The following is a 19042-nucleotide window of genomic DNA, read 5'->3' as shown; positions in this document are numbered from 1 at the left end:
GCTTCTCGTCGTGCTTTTGACGGCAGCCGAGCGAACATCGACGCGAATTCAACGAGCCGGCAAACTGATTCTCCCGGTTACCGGTCGCGCTCCCCTTCTCCGGGACATCGTTTTCCAGCAGTAAGACGCATTTCCACCGACGTGGCCCGACCCTTACAGAATTTTTTATAGAAAATTTATAAAAATTTTTGTAAGGGGAGGGTGATCTCCCAGCCCACGCCGGGGAAACTGAAGGCTGCGACCTCAGGAGGGGGGGGGGGGGGAGGTTGCCACACGTCGAACTGCCGAAAATCCCCCATTGCCATCGAACGAGAAGCCGATACAGCCGGACGATTTGACGACAGACGAGATTGTTAGCGCCGATGTTTCTGTATCAAATGACGGCCACCTCGCGACGGCGCTAGTAGACACTGGCGCCGACTTTTCGATTGTAACTGAAAAACTGGCGCACAGACTTCCCAAAGTGAAAATGGAATGGTTAGGACCGCACATTAGAGGTGCTGGAGGCCAGCTAGTGACACTTACTGGCAAGTGTACTGCAAGGGTCAACGTAGGGGATTCGTCATTCGTCGCAAATTTTGTTATTCTTCCCGACTGCTGCAAAGATGTAATCTTAGGTATGGACTTCTTACGCGAGTACGGCACCGTCATGAACATACCAGAACGTGTACTAACCTTCTCTGTAGACGAAAGTGCAGAACTAAAACGCAAGTCTTTGAGCATCATAGACGACGTGACCGTACCACCGTTATCTTTCCATCTTGTTCCCGTCAGGTGCGACACAGAGTACGATGGGGAAGGTATTGCCGAGCAGATAATTGCGCTTTCAAGGCGTTGCCACGCCCAGACGTCTCGTCAAAGTAATGCCTGGGCAAACAGAATTACTGCTGACAAATTTCAGCAAGCAACGACGACACATTGCAAAAGCCGCAGCAGTTGCTTACCTCGACGAGATTGCAGAATTTGGCGAATGCTTTGTGCTACAATAAGGACCGCAAGACGCTTCGGCACCATTACCTGTTCTTGACGTGAGCGCGAGCTTATCACCAGCGGAAAGGCAGCGCCTTGTGAACCTGCTTGACCAGTTTCGTGATTGCTTCTCGTCCACATCCAGAGTTGGTCAGACGCCACCGACGAAGCACCGGATTATCACGGAGGAGACAGCGAGACCAATCCGACAAAACCCGTACCGTGTAGCACCAAAAGAACGCGAAGCGATCCGAGAGCAAGTGAAGAAAATGCTCGACGACGACGTCATCCAACCATCAAAAAGCCCGTGGGCACCGCTGGTAGTGATGGTCAAAAAGAAAGACGGCAGTCTACGTTTTTGTGTCGACTACCGTAAGCTGAACCGGGTAACAAAAAAAAGACGTATACCTATTACCGCGTATCGACGATTCTCTCGACAGGCCGAGGCATGCCCGCTACTTCTCGTCGATGGACCTCAATAGTGGCTATTGGCAAATCGAGGTTGACGAGAGAGACACAGGAAAGACTGCTTTCGTAACGCCTGATGAGCTTTACGAATTAAAGGTCCTGCCTTTCGGTTTATGCTCAGCTCCAGCAACTCTTCAGCGACTCATGGATATAGTTCTGTCAGGCCTGAAGTGGCAGACATGCGTAGTATACCTCGACGACGTCATAGTTTTTTCGGAAACGTTCGAGGAGCACCTGAGACGGCTGCTGGCGGTTCTACAAACGATACGGTCCGCCGGGTTAATACTGAAAGCAGAAAAATGTCACTTTGGTTTCGAGGAACTCCAGTTCTTAGGTCATCTTGTGAGCCATCAAGGCGTCCGCTCTGACCCCGACAAGATCACGGCCGTCGCAAAGTTTCCAACGACAACGGACAAGAAGGCAGTGAGGCGTTTCCTAGGTTTCTGCTCGTATTACCGAAGATTTATAGCCAATTTTTCACATATAGCTTCACAGTCAACGCGCCTTACAAGAGAAGATATTGCCTTCGTATGGGGTGAAGAACAACAAGCAGCGTTTAATGATCTCCGACAGCGCCCGCAAATACCTCCTGTGCTGGCTCACTTTGACGAGGACGCTACTACCATGATTCATACGGACGCTAGCAACGTAGGTCTAGGCGCTGTGCTCGTGCAGTGGCAAGACTCAGCCGACAGAGTCATTGCATACGCAAGCAGGACGTTCTCACGTGCTGAGTCTAATTACTCAACCACAGAAAGGGAATGCCTTGCGGTGGTATGGGCAGTTATGAAGTTTCGCCCGTATCTCTGTGGCCGTTCCTTCAGTGTTGTCAGCGATCATCACTTACTTTGCTGGCTGACGAATTTGAAGGATCCGTCCAGTCGACTAGCGCGTTGGAGCCTAAGGCTTAAAGAATTCGATATGACAGTGGTGGACAAGTGCGGACGAAAGCACTCCGACGCCTACTGCCTTTCAAGATCACCAATTGAGCAGGAAGTCACAGAAGATGACGAAGACATGGGTTTTATAGTTGTTCTAGACACGGACACGATTGCTCGTCAGCAGCGGGAAGACAGCGAACTGATTCTGCTTATTGATTTTTAGAAGGCCGGATTACAAGCGCGCCCAAAATATTTGCAAAAAGCATGCCATCATTCTGCTTCCGTAATGATGTTCTCTCCAAGAAGAACTTCTCTGCAAGCGGAACCAGCCGCCTACTTGTCGTCCCAACGTGCCTCCGTCAGCGTTTCAGTCAGGACTTTGTTCAGTTCGAGGCCCAAAAGACTTCAGCGGAAAGTCGCTGAGTGATGATGATAACGACGATTACGCGTTCTGAACTTTTCTCTTTCCGGTGTTTTAAATGCTTAAATAGTCGGCAGTCAGAATGTGAAAGGGAAGAACGACCCCCTGTTTTTCTACTGTTAAAGGTCTCAGGACTGTACTTTGCCTAAATAAAGCCAGGTGGCTCACTAATAGGTTGTTCGGCGTGGCCTCCTAGATGGCAATGGCTCCCCTTCTCCCGTAGCGCTCTTGGAGGAAGCTCTTCATTATGTTTTTTTTTTTTTATTTAGTGGCAAATGGAGGTTCATATTGTCTCCCTTGAGGTAAAAGGTGGACGACGCATCGAATTCAGCCAGTGTACCTTTAGAAATTTTACCGCCGGCAATTTGCGTCACTGAATACTCACTAAAGAAGTCGCTAACACATAAAAAAAGGCAAATTTGTCGTTAAGGTTACAAAAAAGTTCGCTAAATTTAGCGACTTTCTCGCTAAATTACCGACACTGCCATAGAGTGGACGAACGTTAAAGAGTGGCGGAATTTGCCTCGTAGCGGACTGCAAAACCAAACTCGTCTTGCTGTACCGCTATTTCTCTGTTTGAAAGCGCATCGTCGAAGGTGAAATCGCTGCATACTCATTACCGAAGCACCATGCACTCCATGAATTATCCTGACCTGTCTTATGACGTCATGACACTTGTATATCTTAAAAACTTGAAACAACTTTCCGCGGGAAGAAAGAACTAGCTACATAATAGCGAGCTTTAGATTAGGGGCACGCAAGCGTTGGGGCCTCCTAGCGCTTGGGGCCACGGTACGGCGCATGCGCAGACCCTTACGTAGCGGTCTACGCAAGCGCAGTACCATGGCCCCAAGCGCTAGCGGGCCCCTATTCTAAAACTCTCTAATACATTACTTGGTTGGCGGGGGTCAATACTGCATTGAGATTACCGATGAGTGATTGCGGAAGACGGAGAAAAAAATATCAAAATTTAAGCGCCAGTGCCTTGCTGGTGGCCTTTTCATTTGCAGAAGGAAAAGAAAATGCAGGCGCTGGTGATTATTGTCCTTGTACTTTCGCGCGCTTGAGCAGAGCAGTTGGAACGAGTGACTAATCCGCGGTTGCGTCGTCGATGCGGGATCGGAAGCAGGACCATTGTTGCCACCTCTCTTCGCAATGACAATAATACCAGCAGCCGCGAGGGGAAGGGCAGGGATCGGCAGGAAGGGGCGAGAACTGCGCCTCGGGACGAAAGACAGCTGCACGCGAGCGTCTGACGTCACGGGGAGAAAAAAAAAGGAACCAAATAATAAAGCTGAACGAGCACCGAGACCCTTGGAATGGGAGGGGGTGGGGAGGCTGGGAGAGGGCGATTAGAGTGGCAGAGTAGTTTAGGGGAGGGGAAGGGGGATGGGAAGCGACGAACAAATAACAAGAATGAGGCGGCGGCAGCAGCAAAAGCGACGGTAAGGCCCGGCCGCCTTGACGATAGAGAAAGGCTGCCGTCGGGAGGGAGAGATCTATTCCTGGATAGATTTCGTGTGGGTTCTTGGCCCGGGCTGCCGCCGTCGTCCCCCGGCCGAACTGCGCATGACGCAAGCAAGCACCCGCTAGCCCGTGTGACTGGCCCGCCGTGGGGCGCATCGCGGCTCACAAGAGAAGCACCGTCCACCCCGGAGCGGGCCACACTTTGCAGTTTGCTCGTGACCGGTGCGGTACTGCTCTATCAGGATCTCGTGTACCACTGATTTGACCCCGCCCGGAAGGAACGTGGGCGAACCCGCCCCGCAACACCAGTCGCGTATAGCTCACCTCGAATCCGCGTGCTGCTCGCCGGCTGCGGATACCCTCGCATCTTCAGACGGTAAGCAACCTCGTGCAAAGTGCGGCGGCGACCATCTTGGCTGCTCGTAGCCTCGCCTATGCCTGGTGGCGTTAGGGAAGCAGGAAACGGCCGCTCTCACGGCCGACATCGTAAAGTCGTAATGGCACAGTGCACACGGGAACTCGGGCGCATAGAGACACGCACGCCGTTCTTTCGTGTCTGGTGCCTGTGCTTCCGGCATGCGCTGCTGTTATACCTTACGTCGTCATGCGAATGGTGCAACGCTGCACAACTCGCCCATCGATAGCTTTAGACTCAAGTCTGCTATGGGATTACGGTTCTATTTGCTCGGTCCACTCCGCCGTTAGCACCATCAAGGACGCCATTCTTAGTTATCCGCAGGGCAGTGTAGTCGTCTGAATAAGTGATCTTCACTGCGGCAGCGAGTGAAAATGTATTGTGCGCAAATCCATGGCTGCTTCGTGCCAAGCGACTGTGCTCTGCATTACCGACATTTTTGTTTTGAATGCAACACGTGTGCACTCGACTTTTGGGAAGGTTTTCACGCTTAATGTTAAAAAGAGCGTATGCCTTGATATCTGTAGCGTTCGTCCTATAGCATTCCGAGTTCTTGCAACAACCACTAGGCCTAATAAGCGACGCTCGAAAACTGCGCTCCTATGAACATTGATTAGTCACGCGATTTTAGCACTACGGGTGAAATGTTCTAAGAGCATTACGCCAACACTCACCTTTGTGATTGTCCGGGCAATCAATGAATGGACAAAGTTACCAAAGTTCGTACAAATCCCACAATACTAGCGCTAAGGGCGGTTATCGAAAAGAGTTCATAGTAGGGCCATTGTGTTACAATGTGCATGTTCCACAAGTAGTTTGCTTTTGTTTACGTTCACGGTGTGGTATACAAATTGTTAGGTACAGAAGTCATTTCAGAAAGGAGCTTGCTGTGCGCAGTGCTGCGATTCCATTGTTTAGCGTTTATGCCTCGTCGTTAATGCAGTTTTAAACGTTTGATAACAGCTGATAACGCGACTGCACTAGAAGCGCACCACTAATCGCCAAGGAGCTTCGGCCTTTGTTTTCAGCAGCTTAAAGTGGCATCGTCCAGCGGCTAATCGCATCGGTTGCAATACAATCGGCCCACGCCCCCTTTGCGTGTCCGAATATTAGACCTTAAGGTTTCATCGCGCACTTGATAGGGTCGCATACCAACGGTTCGCGCTGTTTCAACAGGTGCTGCAACAGGCAGGCAAGCGAATAGTTTGCGTGAACACACAGCGCGACGAAGACGAGGATAACAGATGAGGAACGTATATAAGACTGCGGATGTTTCACCCTGCTTAACCGATAACTTGACGTGGTTATCGGTCGTCTAGAATTTGTACGTGGCCCGCCGCGGTTGCTTAGTGTCTATGGTGTTGGTCTGCTAAGCAAGAGGTCGCGGGATCGAATCCCGGCCACGGCGGCCGCATTTCGATGGGGCGAAATGCGAAAACACCCGTGTATTGAGGGACACGTTAAAGAACCCCAAGTGGTCGAAATTTCCGGAGTCCCCCACTACGGCATGCCTCATAATCAGAAACTGGTTTTGGCACGTAAAACCCCATAATTTAAGGTTTAATTTATACGTGTTCTATATTTCGTGAACGGGTGCGCTAAAATTCAGCTTTGTGACGTAGCACAGATAACGGCAGCAGAAGTTATTCGTTCTGGCCTGACAAAAGCGAGATTCCTCCCGTAGGTCGGCACGTTCTGTACATGCAATGCCTGCGGTTCGCGCTAAAGGTTTAGGTGAAAGGCGGACGCTCCTGTAGGACAATCGACAATCTATAGCGCCCGTCATTTTCCGCGCGACCATTCTCTCTTAATCGCCGCGGATTCGCGCTTTATCACGGCAGTCACGCGCGCGCGATCTACAGAAAAGTGAGCCCGATAGCGCGAGCCTGTGTTATCTCCGACGCCTGCCTGTCTGTCCGTTCGCGTGGAGTGCCTGTGCCGGAGCATAGGCATCTACGCTGAGTTGTGCTCGACTTCTTTGCGCGCATCAGCGATTCGGTCGTGTGGCGTGATGAGACCTCCCCCCTCCTCCCACCGGGATAAGCTTTTGTTCTGCGGTCGCATTCGTGTGCCCGCACGGCCCGCTCCTCTTAAACCTAGTATCGCGTCCCGAGTTAAAACTAATTGACGTTAGACGCGAGGCCCTCGCCGAGTATATGGACGATAAAGCCGACGTCGCTTAAGGCCTTTCTCATTGTTCCTTTGAGTAACAAAACTCCTCGCTGTGTGTTCCTGGAATGTGAATGTGTAGTAGCGAATGGGACCTTCTTACGGCAACTAGTATCTCTACATTACGAATGTTGTGGACACGGACGACCTTCTCCGTCACGCCAGTGGGGCCTAATATCGCCGCAAGGGGGTTTGGATTGCTGTTTGTTTCTGTCGCATTGCTATCGTTTGAGCCCGCTGCAAAGGGAAGGGCACCGGTTATCATCGTGTACCTGATTCTCCAACGTAATTTCCGAGGTATTTGCACCGAAGGAAAGTTCGTTGGCACTTCTCGGCGGTGTCTTCTGGCACTTCACGGCGGTGCGGTTGATGAGTGGTAAACGTGCACAATGAGCACTGCATGACTTATAAAACTGAGCGCAGTCGTTCTACAAGCACGCGTAAAAGCGTTATAGGGGTCTGCCGCTAGCGGATGTCACCGAATGCCCAAATAACATCTAGATTTTTTTTAAAGGCGAGGACAGTATGTGATTATTTGTCTCGATAGTTGCCCTGTAAGGCTAGATGAAGCAAAATAAATGCTAAGGAACCGGAGCACAGGTAATTCGCACGTATACAACTGCGTTAGCACTAGCCGCACGTGCGCATGACCCAATGACACTTATAAAACGAAGTAATTTGTCGTAACTGTCGTATATGTAGCTACGATGGTTATCTTCGATTCTTTGTCACTGTCCGCCAGGAAAATGTGATAACACAGGAGTCATTTATCACGTATACCCGGGCATTCCCAACGTTCCAACGTGACTGAGCTTGTTCATTGAAACCCGGCCGCCGGCAAAGTGACAAAGGTGCAGAGGGGGAAAAAAACACAAGTCGCTCTTTGTCTACGTATGTGTACATGTTTGTTTTCCGTGTGTCCTTGCCACTTCAGTAGCACATTTCACAGATTTCACCTCAACTATATCGTGCCAACCACAAATCTACTATCCCATGCAATCGGTACACGTTAACAATGAAACAGCGCAAGCACATAGAGGGACATGGCAGCATTGTCTGTCTTTCATCTTTCTTGCCACATTTTTCACTCCGTTTCCGTTGTGAACATGTACCAACTAGCCTAGCACCAGACTCTCCTTATTACTGGACTTCTAGGTCCCCTTCGGGCGTGAGTGCTTGGTTAACGCTCACGCCAAGTAATTGGGCTCACGTCTCACAGGCGAAAAAAAAAAGAAAGTTCCCGCTGCATGCAGTTGTAAGCCCGCGTGTCGGGGGCGATACTACGGTCCTCCTGCCTGCGAGAAGATTTCAAAAATACCCGTGTGTCTGTAACTGAGACGTGGGCCACTCGCGAGGTATGAGTCTTTGTCCTGGAAAACTTGGAGCAGCCCGTTCGCAGTATTGCGCGTTGGGACGACGCCAGCAGCAATCCTCTAGTCGGTGTCTACCGAGACCTGTTGCGTTTTCGAACGATGACGTTTCTCGGTCGTTTCACGTCCAGATGAGTTCTCTGGCTCCGTCGTCTGTAGGGACACTGGTGAAACCTTCGGCGCCATCGTTACATTCTCGTATAACGGCAAAGCTCGAAAAAAAAAAAAGAAACGTACGAGATCGGAGAAGGCATAGGGCTCAGTTAGGCGCGCGTGGTACTTCCGGTTCTGCTGCGCACGGCACCACTCCTACATCGTGGAAAGGCGCCCTTTTTTCTAGTGACATACCGCGCGCTTGTGAGACAAGTCGGGTTACTAAAGAAAAAAAAAGTGAGGGATTCAAGCCAAATATAAATTATTGCAGCTTCGCCTGACGCGCGAAGCGCACTGCCAGTGAAAGCAATGACGGATTTTATATGCTCAGCCTTACCTGCACTGTACCGACCACGTGACCGACGCGTCTCCCGGTTCGGCTCACTTTTAGTATCTGCTCGAAACCGACCGAGCGGACACGTCAAATCCCGGGACGGAAAGCAAAAGAAAGTTTCGCTTTAATAAACAAATTATTCGCTTGAAGATGGATATTTGTTGTGGTGGGAGACGGTTCTCTACCGCGGTACCTAAGTTCTTAGGTGCCGCGATGGGGATACTTGGCGCTTGTCGAGCTCCTCCTCTCTTTGTGTCAGAGCGTCTTATTTCACGGTAGGCTGAATCAAGAACCTTCGATGGTTCTTGATTCAGCCGCGAGTTAGGCACTTTAAGGTGTGGTCAGCCGGCTTTCCTTTTCTCCGTCGACCAACACACACGCACGTACACACATAATCGTTCCTTGATCTTTTCGCTTCGAATTTAGTCCAACATGTCCGTTGGTTAAGCGCAAGGCTTTGTTTCTGAAAACTGGCGCACGAAATTTTTTCTATTGAATTGTACATTCTCAACATGCCTACTAAAGTCATTCATTTGTAGAGTTAACTCTACCTATTCTGTAAATTAATAATTGGCGATTATTACATGATTAGCCAACACGTATTCTGATGAACCACTTTAACGCGCAAAACGGGAACGTTGACATTCGCTATGGTGTTGCAACTAGGCACGCATATCTGTTGTCTAAATTCGCATTATTCTCTAAATTCCCTCTGTGTGGTTACTACGTTAAGAGCAAGTTTTAGCTCATGGCTGACAGTGCCGGTGCCATTTTTAAAGTAGCTGCCCGCAAGTTCGTTTACTGTAGACCAGTGCACTCCCCTTTCAGTCCAGCCTGGCTCCCCACTCCCCTGTCGCTCGTGTTCTGATTGACCCGCAGCAGATGAAACTTCCTTTTTTACGGCGACGAAAATCAGTGTCACATTCACCAGCCCAACGAACCGCTTTTCGGCCAAGGTTTTTACACCTTTAGCTTTGCGTGATACTTGATACGTTAAAAAGACTCTTTAGCTCGGGCCCAACTCCTATGCTGCCTATTCAAATACATGTAAAACGCAGAAACGCTTTTCTGAGATAACCACTTGGCCAATTTCATCTACATTTGTTGCATTTGAAATAGAAAGTTAAATTCTGTTGACTGTTTGAAGCGGACTTTCGATTTAGGACTTGAATTTTTTCAATGGAATTTTCGAAACTTCGTATCTTTGAAAAAAATATAAGCATGGAGTTTACAAATTTGTAGCTCTGCACCTAGAACAGATATCAGTTCTGTAAACTACCACTATTAGAGCATCCAAAGCGGACGAATTTGATATATCAATTTATATCTTTCATGAATTTATATTGTTTACAAGGGTTCTGCGAGATTTCTGCTCACAAATTAGTGGTCGAATTGAGAGCCATGTATATCAATTTTGTCCGCTTTCGATGTGCTATTAGGTGAAATTTACAGAATTGCGATATCATTTTGCTTTGTTGAGTTATAGTTCTACACTCGATAATATCGTCCTGAAAACTTGCGCTTTTTGTCAATTTTTATTTTAACATAATTGACGACCTAACTAAAATATTCGTGACCGACAGTCACTAGATTTTTTTAACTTTTTCATTTAAAGGGCGTCTCACCAGGTCTGGCTCGTTTTTAGCTAACAAGCGCAGAGCATAACGATCGTGTCTGCAAAGCATTACGTCGCTAAGCGCCGCGGAAAGATTTGAAATTTCCAACTGAACGCCGCTTTCCCTTCTCCTCGCGGCCGCCGCGGAGGATGACGTACACGTGCTAGTGTGCCTACGTACACGTGTTCGCGCTGTGACATCGCTCGTGGTAACACGCGACTTCGAAAATTATTCAAGCCAACATCTGTTATTTGTGTAATATGTTGCTAGAATAGACGAGTTAAATCTTAGACAAGTAATAAAAACACGCAAACCGGATGTCTGCATGTCTTTGTTTTACCTCGCACCGCAGCAAGATCTGCCGTACTTCCGTTTCGTCTGTTTGTTCCCACGTCGTACAGTCGCGCGCGCAGACACCGAAGTTGTCATTTTCTACGGTGTTCCAGTGCGGGAACATGCTCTGTGATCCGCTTATGTCTGCCTCTGTATTCGTGTAGCACAGACTTATAGCGCTAGTCAGGTGTCCTCGTGCACAGCGCGCAAAATCGTGTGCCGCGCGAAACGACAGTCGCAACAGCTTGCACGCGGCGCCGTCAAGAGACGTGCGCCGCGCCGCAAAAAAGCGAGGAGAAAGAAAAAAATGTAGCCGGGGCCCGTGACGTATGCGTGACGCAATCCTCGAGCTTCCGTATGGGAGAACGCAGGGAAGGAATTTCGCTTGCGGAGGCCAGACGGGGCGAGTGGAGAGAACGTCTGTTTGCGGTGAAACTCGCCTCCTGAAATCATGGGTTCGCGACAGTTGAATATTTCTATCTCGGCTATTAATGAGCCGATTTGAAAACTTTTTGCGCCAGAACGCTCCCTAGAGGATACGTAACAACTTCTAACGTATAACCGAAATTTGCTATGGGGCCTGGCGAGGGGCCCTTTAAATGCAACAAATATCATCAAATTTGGTGCAGTAATTGCCTTTCCCATGTATTTATATAGGAAGCGGTAATCTAACGCTTCCTCTTAAGTCTACTGCGCATGCGCGTCTTCTACCGCTCACTACCGCAGCTTACCGTGAATGCGTAACATGGCACCTTCGACCCGGATTCCCTCTTGCTATTTGTTCTCCGCTCGGACAGCAACAATGGCGTAATCGGGCACCGCTTAGTCCCATGTCACGCTGAGTACAAAGCATTCGCGATTTTTTACCGTTATTGTTTACATCACCTGTTTGCTTTCACGCCACTAGGCTTGGAGAAATGGTACCGAGCCCGGGAAGTATTTTGATTTCCACTGCAGCAGATGGGCACCACAGCAACAGCGTTGGCGACGCGGGACGTACTAGAAATCAAATACTTGACTGCATCATTAATTTGATCCTGCACGCTGACGCTATACCCAACGACGGTAGGCTGAAACGTTGATCTCGCAGCATGACTACAGTGGTTCCGCGAAGAAGCCGTGAATGCGCAAAGAGCCTAACAAATCACGTCAACCGGTCGCGTATCACGCAAAGTTACAATTCCCCCCCCCCCCCCCCCTACGGTGTGCCTCATATTCCTGTCATAATTTTGTCGCGTAAAACCCCAGAATTATTTTTAAAGAGAAGTAACTTGGCAGGCGGAAAGGGTTTCTTTCTCTGTGTGCGTGCATTGTTACATATTGCGCCAGCCTTAACGCTTTGACCTGTACCGCAGGACACGTCCATAGCCAGCCGATGACGTCACAGCGGCCGGGCACACAGATGCTAGAGGCTTTTCGGTCGCGTCTCGGTATCCGTGTCAGAGGACATCAAGCGGCGTTCCGAAGCGGGTCACTTCAAGTCTCTTGAGAGTAAATAAGGTCTCTAGGCGTATTCAGTAGTGTGGCTAAAGGGAACAAACGGTCCAATAGATTCAAAAGATGTCTAAACCACTTTGCGCACACGCACACACGTCGACTATAGTTACGGCATCTTGTTCACGCCACGCCTACACATGAGGAGCGATATAGTATTTTTGACAGTCACTTGAGTGAGGGCTGTTCAGACTTAACTGTGTTTGGACGTAGGATAAACGTACACGATCCCGCTTGCATCATGGCCCAGCGCACACGGGCTCGCGCAACCACCTCCAATGTTCTTGAGGCTGAAAAGACGGTTCCCGTTCTCTCAGCCGCCACGTTAGCGCGGCTATGGCGTCTCGCTGTCGAGGTTGCAGGTTCGGTTGCCGCCACGGCGGCCAGATTTCGATGGGAAGAAATGCAACAACACTCGTGAACTTTGACCTGTACTTGCGTCACGTAGATTTACACGATGATGGAGACCAAACAGAAAAAAAAAAAAGCTGTCATAGATATATCTTGCGGAGCCGCCCCCCTCCCCCCCCCCCCCCCTTTACTGGCAGAGGCCGCGCAAATGCAGCGTGCATTTAGGTGCGCGTTAAAGGACCCCACGTGGTGACAAAGAATTCGTAGTCCCTCACCACGGCATGCCTCACAGCCACATCGTGGTTTTGGCACGTAAGACCCGCAGAATTTTTACTTCGCGTTCTCAGCCCCTGTTCTATTACTACATTGGAGCGCCGGGGGCGCAACAGGCGGAGAGACTCGCTCGGTGTGAACCTTTGTCGCACGCTTATTTGAACTTCAAAGAGTTTGAAAAAGCGCTGGTTCGGTTTAGTTGCGATTCCGCGGTTACATATTAGCAAACAAAGGACAGGGACAAAAAAAAAGGTGGCAGGACGCGCGCTGACTTTCACCGACATTTCGAAGATGGCTGTACATATATCGTAGTTACAAAAGAAGCATGTAATGTAATGAGGTGTAATCCCACAAGAACCGCTTGCCCCGTGAGCAGAACCCAGAAAAAGAAAGCAAGAATGTCACCATGCATTTGACAAAACGCGAATACGGGTGCACAAATACTCAGGCACGGACGTGAGCACGACAGGTCACAATTTTTACCCTTCCGTTTTGCATTGGTCTATTTCTTTCTTTTAGTGTGCGCTCTTTCATGTTTACTCCGCACTGCAGCAGAGTATACGGCAGCTTGAGCGCGCGCTCTTCATTTCGACGCGGTCAGTGTGCGTTTGTTTACGCCGAAGCTGTCTCGTATACTACAAAATCGCGACGTCGCGAAACCATCCACAGACGATAGATGAATGTCGCTTGCCATTTCTATGTGGGCGTGTGCTGATAGCCCTGTTAGGCATCTTGGGCATTGTTCGATTAATATGCACCGACCTCGTTATCGATCAGTCGAGCGCATGGAAACTTTTTTTGCGTGCAGCGCCCCTCATCGGGGCCATCACTTCATGCAGCGTGTCGTTTCAGCGTTTTCCGGAGTCCCGTGCTTGCTTTATCGAAGTAGGCCAGTTTTATGGGGATAATATGTGCGCGTGTGACTCGCGTCTCGATAAATTCGGCAAAGTGCGCAAAGCGTGTGTTACGGTAACGTCGCGCATTTTTTTTTTCCAAGTCGCTTCGCGAGGGACCTTAATTTTGTGTGTGTGCATGTGTGAGTTTGTAACGCTACGCCATCATTTTTTTTGCTACTAAGTAGGATGTTGGCACCAGGGAATTTTGCCGACTACTACTTGTGGCACAAGTAGTGATACCACCATTACAAATCATCAGTCAAAATACATCATCGCAAGATATCAAATACCGGAACGCATCTAATACTCAAAGCAAGAAATGTCCCGTTCAAGAAGGAAACCTGTATCATAAAATTTCTTAAACGCAGTGAGTATTGAAGGTACAGAGTCACTACAGATAAATACGGCACACCATCGCCTGTAAATGAAAATGAAATACCACGTATGTCACCTCACTGACCGAAAATGCAATCTTTCTCTCTTCCTTTCTTTCTCTCTTCCTTTTTCTTTTTTTCTCCTGTAATGCCCAGCACGTCATTTATATGCTACTCTGAATCTGATGGCTAGAAGAGTTAATTTAAGCGCGGGAAGCTTAACATAAGCCCGTATTTGTGCTCCTGATGTGCTTGGGTGAATTTCAGCTGGGAATAGTTCGACAAACCAATTTACAGTAATATCTTGGACAGACATCACTCAAACAGAATTGCCTCTTAAGCGGTACAGCCTTATGATGTTAGTTTTCCATTAAGACAAACAAAAACAACAAAAATTGAATAAATGGATTCAAATATTTTACGACTTCCCGATAAACGGAGCTAAAAAATTACCGGAAACGAAATTGATCAGCTAATCTCGGCGGCAGTCACTGCTTGCACTTTTTCCTGCCTCTGGCTAACGATTAGCTCACTTTCTTGATGCGTAACTGTGTTTGGGCATTCTGGTTGTAAACAGCACCTCTGCAGTTGTTTCCATTCACGGACGCGCTGTGTCGGGCGACACACCGACTGCGTCGGGAGCGCCAACGCGCGCAACAACGTGCTGCACAGGAGGAGAAGACCCTCCTTCGGTTCAGAAAGCGCGCCCGAGCCGAGACAAGCCGGCGGCGTGGCTTTCTCCGCCGCAGCGTTGGCATCCCACGAGACGCATTTCAGATGTCACGGCGACACAGTCGCAGCCCGATGGTCCGCGCGCGCGTCCTCCCCACTGTCCCCACCTCTAGGTCGATCCCGCCTTCTCAAAATAGTTCTTTTCCAACGCTGTATGCTCGAGTGGCCGCGCCAGCTCGGTCGTTAGTCTCGTAGCTCGTCTTGTAGTTCCCGTCTTCGGGGACATCGCGGCCCACGAAGACGCCTCCCCCCCCCCCCCCCTCCTACGGTTGCGTCGTCTCCGGTTGACTGCTATCGGCCGCACCGAAGAATGACCCGCTTTGTGTTCTCAGTGGCTGTTGTTGTTGTTATTGCCCCTGGTGGGATGTGCCGTGGATGACGCGGGCGCCGTGCCAGCAATGAGCCGTTCAGGCTGCGTAGCCTGTGCTCTCTGCTGTCTGCAGCCGCCACGGTGGCTCATTCGTATGCTCCTAATCAGGTTACACATAAGTTTCAGCTGTGTGTACTTTAAAAATACGCTATTATTTACTCTGCTATTTAGGCTATAACCCAGATAGCATTTCATCGCTTTCTTTTTGTACAAATGTACTCTTTCCAGCGTGACCAGAAATAAAGGCGAACAATTTGTCCCTATTTCTCTTGACGTGGAACTGGGAGCATTACAGGAAAATTATATCCACGGACATGTGTCGTATCGCACGCTTTTTTGTTTTATTAAGTGAGTCTCTTTAAACGATATCTTGGCGCGCGGTTGGCCGTCGTGTCATAATGCACGCAGCGACAAATAAATAATGAATAATTCATGGTATTACTCGAGTAAGAATGTTCGGAAATATTTTGCGCATTTGAATATTGCTATATTTACGAATAAGGCATGGGTCCCCTAGCTTGAACACCAGTAGAAAGTTAAACAGACTTGGTAATCTTGCTGTACTTACCTTGTTCCTCACAACTTTCAGTTTCCCCGGGGAGGTATACGTCATCCATCGAGATTGTCGTATATGAACGAAACCAAAGTGCTCAATGAAGTTGGAAGGTAGTGCTGTGTTAGGCCGTTTACATATTTTACCTTATTTTTTCGAGCCGTGTTACGCTGCATTATTTTAGATATGGAAATGGGGGTTTACTTAAACTTTGCCGGCTTTTTATTTTTTTAATGCTGGCGTTTTAGATGCCAGAAACTTTGCCTGCTTACTTATGTCATAGCTATCGCTACTGTATACGTGTAGCGGCAGCTTTTGTAAATTAGCTGAGTGATGGAAAAGGAAAGGGAAAAAACTGTTTGCACCCTGTCATGCTGAGTAAGCGCGTGTATGAGTCTGCAGAAAAGCATAGATCAGCTTTCGCAGACTTCAGTTTGCATTTGAATGGCACGTAAACAAAATTGACTTTCCCGGCATTCTCATTTTTTTTTTTCATTGTTTCCTTTGCATCACATGAACTCAAAGCTAAGTTGTCATTCAGGTCTGCCCAGTCCCGCTCAAAAGTATCAGCTCTGGTAGGCTGACGAAATATTGTATTCACACATTTTACGTTCGAACGAAAACAGTAAGGTAGTTAACCACAAATTCATTACGTTCATTGAGGAAGTTTCGTGAAAGGAAAGAATTGTCAACCACCGGGAAGCATATTTGTAGCTACGTAAAGATTTTTGCTTTGAGTACGAAGCACTGCAGAGAAGCCTTGAAGGTCGCCTTTGAAGCAAATGCTAACCTTTAGTAGTCTTGGCGTCCAGGTCACACTGTGCAGGGAATATTGCCTTTCGAAATAAGAGGAACCTTCCATGGGCGGTGATCCAAACTTGCCGACCCATTGCTTTAACAGAACACTAAAATAGAATGGTTTTAATGGAACATCAAAAAAAGAAAGTTCAGCTGTGTTAAGTAAATTACCATTGTACAGTACCGAGAGAGCAACTTTTACCGTGTGCGGAATAAACGAAGAGTTGCTTATGGGCTAGTTGGAAACTCTTAATTACAGCTTAGTAGTACTGAATGCTGAGCAAGCTGCTGTCGAAGAATAGCGCGATGAACAAGAGGAACAAACACGGTCCGAGCGCAGACCATTAAAGACCGGGGTTTAGTGTCACTGACACGAATTTATAGTGTGTCACAACCACGTATAAAGAAACTTAGCGACGAAGTTATCAATCTCCAATTTATGCAGCGTCACAGAGGAACTCGCAACGCCGGACTGCGCAGCTTTCTTTATTCACAATTTCTTTACCAGCGCCGAAGCGTTCTTGATTGACATGTCCGGTGACATGTGCGCTGCGAGGCCGTCTGGGATGCTGCGTAAGTTGGAAAATAAATTAGCCGCTAATCTTAGCGTTTTCTTTTTCGTGTTCGTGATATGCTATATATTCGCGTTCCTGACATGTAGTAAACCGCAATTGCATTCTTTCTCTGTCCCTCGTTCATAGTGCTATCCTTCGACAGCAACAGATTAAGATATTCGCGACCATGTGTCCACATTTATAGGCATTTTTTTTTCTAAAGCAAAGTACTCCTGAGCAAAAAGTCCCGAGGCAATTAAATGGCGCGCAATTTTGAGCATTGACCACAGTTTACCCAGCTTCCAAAGAAGGGTGCCACATGCCTGCTGAGGCGGTCGTTTAAAAAAAAAGAATGACTGCGAACAGTTCACGAGATGTTTTCGCAACTCGTGTCCATACTTGCGGACACATCTTCGTGGATTTAACGTGCTTTTTTATTTCAGAATTCCTTATTTTTTTTTCGAGCTCTGGAAATAGTGTGAAATCAATTGATAAGAACGCTTACTCAGTTGCTTGCCCACATTTTTTTCGGTAGTTAGATTAACATCGCAAGTAAAAAAACAGACAAAGCGATCTTTATGCTTCCTTTGCCCTCTCCCGCTTACTTGCGCTAAACCTAAACTTGGTGAGCCAGGAAAGATGCTGGACCGAAATACGGATGCATGCAACGTTGCCTTAGTGTTGTCTCGCTACAACCTCACCGTGACTTTGTGGTTTCTGACAGTATTTGCTCGGCCGTAGGTAATTTTGCATCGCTAAGTGCATGTGGACAACACTGCATTCTAATACAGCTAGCGGCTGAACTTCGTAAGTTTCAAGAAATTTGACAATATTACCACCTCGTAAATACGAAAGAAAGGCATTAAAATCCGTAGTCGCACTTACATACAGGAGCTCGGGTCTCGGCGATTAACTAAAAAAAAATTACATAAATGGAAAATAACTTGTTCTTGGGCAAGTTTGTTGATATTTGGCGAAGCTGTCATAGTACAATAAAAAAAAATTTCTTTAATGGGAGAGCGGTAGCACCCCTGGTGACCGCACTTTTTATTTGCGGCACAACGTCGTGACGAACAAATAAAGTTTGCCCGACCTTTTTCTCTTGGAATGAACGGTCTGTGACCACGAAATCAACCGGAATGTATGCTTTTATCAGGCTAAACTGACTTATCTTGTTACCCTTCAGTGTCTTTCTAACAACGACGAGTGCTCGAAAAACGCTCCGGCGCCATTGAACTAACGATTCCGCAGCGTCCTCGCCCCTCTTGTGACTCGCGCCTTGACCACGCGATCGTTCTCGCTTTCCCGCGTGTGTACTCTTCGACATTGGAAAGAAACCCAAAGTGCCGTGTCACCGCTATCGGACTGGTATAGACTATTGTGGCCGTCCTTTTTCTCCTTGCCACTCCCGTTCATTTATGTTGCGCGGCCAAACTGTCGCTTCGCTTTTCCCTAGCCCGCCTCTGTCGGTCGGGCAACCCGTCAACTCCCCTCCCGTGCGCGAGGGAGTGCGAACCGCGCGCACTCCTCTAATCGCTGTGTATAGCTTTCCCCAGTGAGTGTTTGCGCAAACATCCTGCCTTGCGAGCGTCGCGCTTTCGTTTTCTTTTTCCCTTTTTTTGTTCTTACTCCAGAATTTTCCGTTCCTAAGAATGTGTAGAGTGAAGCAAACACTCCTAACGATAGCGCGCAACATTATATATGTATATACGCCGGTTGCACTTGTTTCCAACGGAGCAGTCGTTTTGAACTCCCGAGTCGCTGTGCGCGTCGTGCGATAGTGCGCGCGCCTGCGATTCCACAACCATGTTGATTTGTATACGAAAGTTACATTATAATTTATGTAAATCTAGTTGTAACTTTAAAATAAGACGCATATTTTGACGTTGTAAATGTAACGGAGCCTGTTTATTTTAAATGGTTCGAGTTTTGACGTTTTGAATATATTTCGGTAATTAGACCTAAAGTTTACGTTGATTGCAGTCGTAGTGACCCTATTATGACATACGGCCACGGGCGTCTTGTTACAGCATGTGCGACTTGGCACCGAA

At 48.2% G+C, this 19042-nt stretch overlaps 1 protein-coding gene across 1 annotated transcript in view; it reads left to right on the top strand.

The window, feature by feature from the left end:
• The first annotated feature begins 4379 nt into the window (after positions 1-4379).
• Positions 4380-19042, top strand: part of LOC126530298 (uncharacterized) — a 46650-nt gene continuing 31987 nt past the window's right edge. Inside the window, exon 1 of the mRNA XM_050177614.3 lies at positions 4380-4582. The gene's annotated coding sequence lies outside the window, so the exon portion shown is untranslated. The remainder of the gene's footprint in view (positions 4583-19042) is intronic.

The sequence above is a fragment of the Dermacentor andersoni genome, chromosome 5 (genome assembly GCF_023375885.2).
Source record: "Dermacentor andersoni chromosome 5, qqDerAnde1_hic_scaffold, whole genome shotgun sequence".
NCBI classification, from domain to species: Eukaryota; Metazoa; Arthropoda; class Arachnida; order Ixodida; family Ixodidae; genus Dermacentor; species Dermacentor andersoni.
Note: the sequence above shows the minus strand (reverse complement) of the source record. Positions and strands in the feature narration are given on the sequence as shown.